This window comes from Gavialis gangeticus, unplaced genomic scaffold, assembly GCF_001723915.1.
Source record: "Gavialis gangeticus isolate Ggan-Ray unplaced genomic scaffold, GavGan_comp1, whole genome shotgun sequence".
NCBI classification, from domain to species: domain Eukaryota; kingdom Metazoa; phylum Chordata; order Crocodylia; family Gavialidae; genus Gavialis; species Gavialis gangeticus.
Window position 1 is genome coordinate 134,624,578 of NW_017729032.1, and position 8,928 is coordinate 134,633,505.

The following is an 8,928-nucleotide window of genomic DNA, read 5'->3' on the forward strand; positions in this document are numbered from 1 at the left end:
GGTGAGTGTGGGGCCTTTTTTTTTTTTTTTAAGTGCCAGAACTAGGCTGGGGCCGGGCAGGGGATGAGGCCAGGCAGGACAGCCATGGGGGCTTTTCCTGCAGCTCCCCCCACTCGGGGAGAGGCAGGTGCAGCTAGATGAGCCACCTGGCTGTGCCTGCCTCTCTCCAGCCAATCCCAGTCACCAAATCTCTCCAACTGGACACCAAATCTTCCAAAGCCGATTGGCTGAATCGATTCAGGACAGTGATCCGAATCTCCAAACTGAATCACTGTCCTCTGTATCGGCCAAATCTGAATTGAATACTTCCCTATTCACACAGGCCTATCAAACACCTTTCTTACTTTAGCTTCCAGCAGTATTCCAATGGGCAAGCATAGATCCTAAATCTACAAAAAGAATAATGCAGATGGGCACCTGCACCCAGCTAAAGTACTGCTGACTCCACTAAAGCTCTTTCTGGGCACAGGAGCTCACTTACATGACTTCCTTTGCAGAATAATGCCCATACATAATACAAAGGATGTATAAATTGTGGAGGAAGGCATTTTTCAAAAACATTTTTCAAAAGTCTGTTCCTGTTAAGAAAAAATAAAGGTGTTCCAAGATAAAGAAAAAAGGAGTATTCATTTCAAGAGAAGTGTAATGCTTGATGCTAGAGTCCTAACCTAGGAAAACTTGTATTGACCTCTAAAAGAATCAATGAGAATCACAAGGAAACATCATAATTTTATTTAAGAAATAAAGGTCCCCATAAGCAAAGTATTTAGTGACTTTATCTCCTATCAACTTATAGTTCAGGGCTGGGCACTTAGTGAGACACCCTAGTCACACAGAAAAGAGTTTTGCACATAAAAATGTGCTCAGGGAATACAAACAGTGAAGTGAAATAAATCAAATTGTTCAGAGACAAATTCTACAGAAGAGCAGCAGGAAAAGAATATATGGCTAGAGGGCATCCCTTTCACCTGCCATGGCAGATGGCATTCCTCACAGCTATAGAATTATGAAGAAAGGCCCACTGCAATGCTGGAGGGCATTCGTCTGTCTCCCCAGAATACAAATATTGATGCTGCCATTCATAGTATTCACACTGGTGACAGAACTAAAGGGTAAATGATAATGTTCCCAGATAGTCTGCAGCAAATACTGACGTTAAAAATATCAGGACAAAGAATTCATTTTTACTTTTCTTCAGTGGGACTCACATTTTCTCTCTTCTGTTATTGTTAAGATGGCTTTAAAGCTTAAGTGGTATGACTGTTATCCCATGGAGAAGTGGACTGGTGTACAATGGGACTTAAACAAGATAATAGCAATAGAAGAAGATTTAAAGCCATCAAATATTCATAGGTGTTGCTTGCTTTCTACTGAGTTATGGGATACCATAACTCAGGAACTTCAGCCTGCTATAACTATATTCAGCTAATATAATTCTCCTGACAGAACCATGTATAAGAGGGATCCAACACTGGAACAGGCTACCTAGAGAGGTTGTGGAATCTCTATACCCAAAAATTGGCTAGACCAGGTTGAACAAACACTTGGCTGGGATTGTGTAGTCAGGGATGATTTTGCCTTGAGTAGAGATGACGTAGTCAGGTCCCTTCCAACTCTCCTTTCCTATGGTCTTTCCAAGTATCTCTAAATAAGGATCTTCAGGTTCCATGACAGTGATACAATATCAAATGCTACTTATCACAAGCTGTTATAATACAATTATTTTATAGTAAGAATCACACAGCCCTCAGGAAAGGTTAGATCCCTAGTCCTATTATAAACAGATGATGAGTAATAAGAGAATTGTAATGTTTTCTCTTTTCATATGATTTTATCCTGCATAACAAATAAAAACAATGTCCTTTCCTTATGGTAGATCTTACCAATGAATAATATAAATAATAGACATTTTTAAAAAACCAAACCTCTCAGCATGTTTTTTGATAGAGAATGTTGGAGTTTCCACTATTCTCCTCCCTTCCCCCTAAATTTGTAATTTTTTTTTATACTTGCAGTCAGGTCTTAATATTTAAACTTTTGTTATAAACTATTAAATATATTTTCTTCAATATAACTGATAGCTTGAATAAGTGTATTCTAATTAATCTACTTGAAATAGCCTCCTTCATGTGAGAGAGGACTGAAAGTAACCGCATTGGAAAACAACAGCAGAGCAATACAATGCGATTAAAACCATCAAGCAATTGTATTAGCAGTTGATAAGTTGCTGTAACTTGATATGCCACTTTGCCCCTTGCACTATTAGCTTCAAATCTGGAACAGCAAAGAGATTTCTGGGGACCTGAGAAATGCCAACATCATGACTATCTTCAAAAAAGGAGATATATGTGTGGGGAAATATTGAGGTATTTGCCTCCTTTTCACAGTAGGGCAAATCCTCTGCCACATCCTCCTTAACCATCTTCTACCTCTTGCTGAGGAAGTCCTGCTAGAATCTAAGTGTGGTTTCAGAGCATCCCATGTGGCAACTGACATGATCTTTGTTGTCTGCCAGGTCCAAGAAAAGTGTTGGGAACAACATGAAGACCTGTATATGGCCTTCATTGACCTTATTAAGACCCTTGATTCCAACAGTTATGAAGTCGTGTGGAAAGTACTGCTCAAATTTGGATGTCCCGAAAAGTACATCGAGGTCCTGAGGCTACTCTACAATCAGTGTCATTGCCCCAATTCTGTTCTGTTTTTTGACAGTCATCCTGGTTCTTGTGAAGGACTGCTTTCCTTCCAGAATTTATACTGAATACTAAATGGAGGGACGGCTCTTCAGTCTGGATCATTTTCACTCAGAGACCAAAACACTCAAAACAACAATCCTTGACCTTAGATATGCTGATGACTGCACCATCTTTGCACATTCTAAGGAAAACCTCCAGACTGCACAGGATCTTTCCGGAGAAGCCTACCCAACTTTGGGCCTCTCGCTCAACATCAAAAAGATTAAAGTATTCTATCAGTCTACCTTGAGCCATGAATGTGACCCTCCTTCTCAAATTACCATTGAGGAAAAGACCCTAGAGGTAGATGAGCATTTCCCTTATCTCAGTAGTCACTGTCTCAGAGAGTGAACATTGATGAGGAGATCAAGAACAGGATGCTGTACAAAAGTGCTTTCTTTAGGAAATTGCTTCAGTGCATCTTTATTCATTGTGATGTCTGGAAAGACACCAAGATCCAAGTCAACAATGCAGTCATCATTCCCACACTCTTCCACAGATATGAAACTTGGATGACCTACTGTTGTTACCTTAACAGTAGAGCCTGGAGAGGTATCACCAATGATACCTCCAGAAATCCTCCACCTTTAATGGGAAGATCACCACACAAATGCCAGCATCCTTGCTGAAGCCAGTGTTATTAGCATTGAGTCAGAGATCCTCAAGCACCAACATTATTGGACCAGATATTATGTACAGACAGAGCCAACCCTAGGGAGAGTGTGGGGCCCAGGCAAATCAACCTGTGTGGGGCCCCTTTAACACTGCACAGGGCTGTGGGACAAAAGGAAGGCACGGCAGTGCTGTAGCAATGACATTTGATGCCCAGGGCCAAGCAGATCCCATGCATCCCAGACAAGCTGCTCTTCAGCGGATGTGAAGCTGGTGGCATGCAGCAGGTGGGGAGGGGGCGGGCAGGGGGCGGTGAGCAGCTGGACACTTCTTCCATGGTGCAGGGATGAGCTGCCAGCTCCAGGTAGGCCTCATGGGAGGGTCTGCAGCTGCTCCACCTGGCTCCACAGGGCCCTCCAAAGTGTAGGGCCCAGGGCGGTCACCCCATTTTGACCTACCCAAGGGACAGTTCTGTATATAGATGCCTGATTCTTGACTCTGAAAAGAAGTGCTATATTCCCAGTTTAGTAATGGCCTGAGATCTTGTGGTGGCCAGAGGAAATACTACAAGAACACACTGAAGGCCTACCTCAAGATATGCTGTCATCAAGGTTTGAGAGGAGCTAGCTGCCAACCGACTCCAATAGTGCTGCAACCTTCATCAAGTGGCAGTCCATTCTGAGGTAAAGTATCTTGCCCTCGAAGCAGAGAAGAGAAAGCAAAGGAAGGAAAAGGAGAGGAATCCTAAGCTGAAGCCTTCTGTCCCCTGTGGAAAGACCTGCAACTTCTGTGGACGTATGAGTGGCTCAAGGATTGGATTCTTAAGTCATCTGAAAAACCATGAGCCATGGTAGAGATAATCCTCAAATTGAAAGCTTGCTGATGACTAACTCAAACAGAAAAAGCACTCAGGATATGTGCAAATCCTCCTACAATCTAGCTAGACCCAGGTGCTAATATCAGTAAAGTAGGCTGGGCTTCAGCAAGCCTTTCTACATCCCTGGAACCACCTAAACAGCTGGTGCGTCTTCACAGTTTTTATTATTTCTGCTAAATAAATACCAGTGTGGGAATGCTTGCATGTGCTATAGCCAAGTCTTTAATACCAGTGTAGATGTATCCTGGGTTTCAACCTTTCGAAATTGATGATTTCTTTATTTTATCATAATCTCTCCAAGCCTGAAAAGTCCTGTTTTTCCAGTTCCCTGCTGTTTTGTACTTACTGGTGCTAGAAGCTCAAACTACTTTTCCCTAAATTTACTTACTTTGGTGAAGCTGAATCTTGTCTTCCACCAAAGTTAATTATTTCCCAAATACTAATGCTATGTCTGGTTTGTTCCCTAATATAACCTTCTGTTCACAGAGTCTGAAAAAAACTTTCTGTGAAGTCAATGCTGGTCATTTCCTTGATTTCACTGAAAATAATGGTTGGAGATTAATTTAAAATGCAAATAAGAAAACGGTGAAATATAACTTACTAACTTAGAATTCTACAGATGATGTCTTCACAAACAGGAATTTTTGAAAGGTTCAGCTATAAAGTTCATGGTAGATTTAAAGATATAAAGATCAAGCCCAGATCTCCCCAATGCAAAATGCCCCAAATCTTTTGATTAACTATAGCCAATCTAGCATTAAAAGTTCATTTTCCAAGCCTCTGCCTTAGGACTTGTCTTTACTATAATTGGGATTTGAGTTTGGGACTTGAATTTTACCCTTCCTGAGTACAATGATTGCTTCATAATATTTCTGTTCTGGCTGACAGCAGATGCAATTGTAAGGGTAGAAGTATACAACGCAACATGAGCCTTAGGCTACAGAAATATCCTCATAACAAAACACAACTAAAGAGTGTAGGTATACATTATTCAACCTGAAGAGCCATTCTTTCTATTAGTCAGTTTCAAAACCAATTATTTCCTAAAGGAGCTCCCAGAGCTTAGTGTTTGAGACTTTAATCAGAGAATCCAAGTTTTATTTGGGGGGGAAAAGGAAACCCTTTTGTTTTAAAAACTTTGACCTTCTTCTGTAAATTCCATGTCACATACATGCTTTGCTGCGAATTTCAGACCTTGCAAAAATGTTGTCTACTTACTACCCATATATAATAGTCCAGGCTACAAAAAGGTCATGGATTTATATGTATTCTGGTATGATAACTACTCAAAGAGGCTTAAGGAAAAATGCCAAAACCTCTTATTCCATCCACTCTGTGTGTGTGTGTGTGTACACATACATATATACATAATACACACACACACACACACACACATGCACTCAACAAAAACTGCCTTAAGTAGTATTACAATTATTAATTACAGTAACCAATTCAGCAAGCAACACAAAAAACCTCAACATGACAAATCACAAGCTGCCTGGCAATAGAATAGTTCACTATTTTACTAACAGTAAATTACACATTGTTATATCTTTTCATCACACTGGGCATGTCTACAAATTCATTAATGTGCTGTAATTAGTGCACATTAAGCTTAGTACTTAGATAACCAACTACTAAGTCAATGCACAGTAACTCACACTACTGTATGGTAGCACCAGCGCATGGGTTTTTAATGATGCATTGCTTACTGTGCAGTAGCCTACTACTACTACACAGTAGCATATTAGCACAGTTTTTTTCCTGGTACACTACTGCACAGTGTTATTAGGCTACTGCACAGTTAGCATCTTGTGTAGACACACCCAGTAGCAGAGACAATTTACCCATAGCTTCATGTATTATAGTCTACCTAAGGAACCTAAACAGCTATGAATGCTGAGAAGTATTCAAGATGTCTTCTTCTTTTCCCCTTCTTCCTCATAATCTGTCTCTTTTTGAATATTCATCCAGTTTTAGATACAAAGAGTGTACTGTACATATATATTTTTCTACTTTCAGAAGTTTCCATTTAGGCCCTAATCATCATGCTTAAATACTGTGACTGCCTTCCCTCAGGCTTCCTTGATTTCTCCATCCTCAGGTCCCATATTGATCCTGTGAGCCTGTATCAGTGATTCTCAAACAGGCTACCACACCACCAGGAGACGCTCTGAGATCCTTTTAAGGGCACTGTAGGGTGCAATGCACTATGTGCACTGCTACATATACAAACATATGATTCATGAAATAATCCTAGAAATTTCAAATAGAAATCCACAGTGTTAGAAACATTCTGATCTGTTATGGTCTTTCTGAGTTCTTTGCAACAGAAAAAAATGCTCTATTTCCATAATCCAAAAATGAATGAAGACGAAGAACTGGTATTTTCTGAGGGGTGCCTTGAGTCTAAAATGGTTGAGAATGACTGCTGTAAAATTAAATCACAGCAGGTTATGAAGGGGGGAAAATGATTTAGAAATAGAAAATGTTTTGTTCCTAGAGTCAAGTATTTTTATAAGCATCTTTTACTGAATGAACTGCATAGTTTGAATAAAGTTAGACAAGTTTTTATATGACAGGCATTCTTCATCAGATTTTGTTCCTAAGCATCATCATACAGAACAATAAAAGCTAAAGACTCTCTGAGCATATTTGTCTAAAACATCCTTATTTCTATTTTTCTCTCTCATAGCAACAAAGACATAAAAATTAAAACTGCCAAACCTGATTGTGCCCTGACTAACATATCCAGTTAGTCATACATTACCATACAGAGACATTATATCTGAAATCTCAACAGAGTAAGAAGATAAAACAATATGCTCCGCTTGTAAAATTAGTTATTTTTCTCATCCCCCTGCAATCAGAATGATTGTTTACAATTAGTCAAATAGAGCCTTCAAGAAAAAATAAACTCTCTCTACATTGTAATAATTTAAATTGTAGCTAAATTTGAATAACAAGAGTCACTTTTAATTTATAAGTTGTTATTGATGAAAACAAATGAAAAATGTGACTGCTAAGCAAGGCATTTAGGTATTACGTAACTTGGTACAATGGAAAAATGTGCAGTGAAATAAGCAGAACTGAACTAGTCCGTTCTGTAATTTTTGCAAGGTGAACAGTCTGGGATCTTACCGTATCTGTTCAAGATGTAAATCACTCACAACATTCCTAAAGTGTAGCTGGTTGATAATAACATGGATTATTTTCAAGTAGTAGTGCATATATTTCTGTGTTTTTATCACTCAAATGTGTAACCCGAAATAACACCTTCCAAAAGTGAGGTAGATGCTTCACAGCTCCCAGAAAGCTTTCAAGAGTTTAAAGGCTAAATATGTACTAATACTGAACCCTATGATAGAAAATACTTTTGTGGTTAAGAGAACTGGGACTGAATAGATGAGTGTTCAGTTTCCAGCTCTTGTCTGAGAACCCCTATGTAACCTTGGGAAATCATTTTCTTTTTCTGTCTCAGACTCCGTGGCCCAAATACTTTTCTGTTGCTAAGATTTCTAAGTATTCGTCACAAGTGCAAAAAAATATGCATCTTGCATGAGGAATGTGATCATATTTCATCAGGTGATGCGCATTTCCTCTATTCACTCAATCGTCAGCTTTATGTACATCAGTTGTGTCAGGATTCAGTTCATTCAGAGGGAAGACAGTTATTAGGGGTGTGCAAATCAGGCCATATTCGATTCGGATTTGGATTCAGCCTGAAACAGGACAGTGATTCGACTAGACAAAAGAACCTAGTGACTTTTTCCCCCCAAACCTAGTGGTTACTGTACTTGCTACTCAGGAGACCTGTGAACTAGGCTTCACTCAGCTACAAGGGGTCAGAACCCACATCTTCCATTTCCCCCCCAGAATGTGGACATTTTGATGGGTACACAGTTGAAACTGGGCCACTGGATGGAAAGTAATATAAGCATCAGAGGGGAACCTAAAATCATCCTCATAAGTTTGGCATTTTCCCAAGAGGGAAAGAGTTCTGGGTTTTGCTTCCAATTATGTTTATACAGTTTGTATTAAATAGTTGGATAAAATACATAGCTAGCATTCTTAATCCCACAGATGCTCAGTTTGGTTATTTTCTGTCCGAGGAATCAGGCATTTATGCGGGGTTCATACACTTTTCAGATGGAATTAGACCACCACAGAGCATTAAGTAGAAGCAGATACTTCAGGGGTTCTGGATCATTTCTGAGCATGCAAAGTAGGCTGTATCTGGTTGCCTAGGGTCATGATGGAAACAACAAAGAAATGTAGGTGTCTTGACAACTTTGTAGCAGCTGAGCATGATGGGATAAGATAATATTTAATAACACGGGATATATCTATATCATGCAGGGTGTATGCTAAATCTGGGGAGTTCCTGAGCATACCCCAGTCCCTCACTCTTTCTAGTGTATTCCAAACCCATGAACCTGGTTCAGCTGATCTTGTGGTGGTCCTTGCTACTCTCAAGCACCCATGATATCTTAAGATGCCATGGAATGGACTCACTGGCATATATCCAGATTTGGAAAATGCAAGTGGGAGTGAAAGGGCAGGACAGGCCCAGGGCACACATCTCCCGTGGTGTCAGCGTATCCTTAGATGCCTATGAGAACCTAGACCCATGTGGTCCTGTCCCACAGGGGCACAAGTTTCATAGTTTCATAGTTTCTAGGGTCGGAAGGGACCTGAGCAGAT

The 8,928-nt window shown here is 40.0% G+C and overlaps 1 protein-coding gene and 1 long non-coding RNA gene across 2 annotated transcripts in view; both read right to left on the reverse strand.

Moving 5' to 3' along the window:
- Nucleotides 1-8,928, reverse strand: part of FAM155A (family with sequence similarity 155 member A) — a 1,105,155-nt gene that overhangs the window by 173,813 nt on the left and 922,414 nt on the right. The gene's annotated exons all lie outside the window — the stretch shown is intronic.
- Nucleotides 1-8,928, reverse strand: part of LOC109303230 — a 22,386-nt gene that overhangs the window by 5,456 nt on the left and 8,002 nt on the right. Inside the window, exon 2 of the long non-coding RNA XR_002099029.1 lies at nucleotides 5,788-5,845. This is a non-coding gene — a long non-coding RNA (uncharacterized LOC109303230). The remainder of the gene's footprint in view (nucleotides 1-5,787; nucleotides 5,846-8,928) is intronic.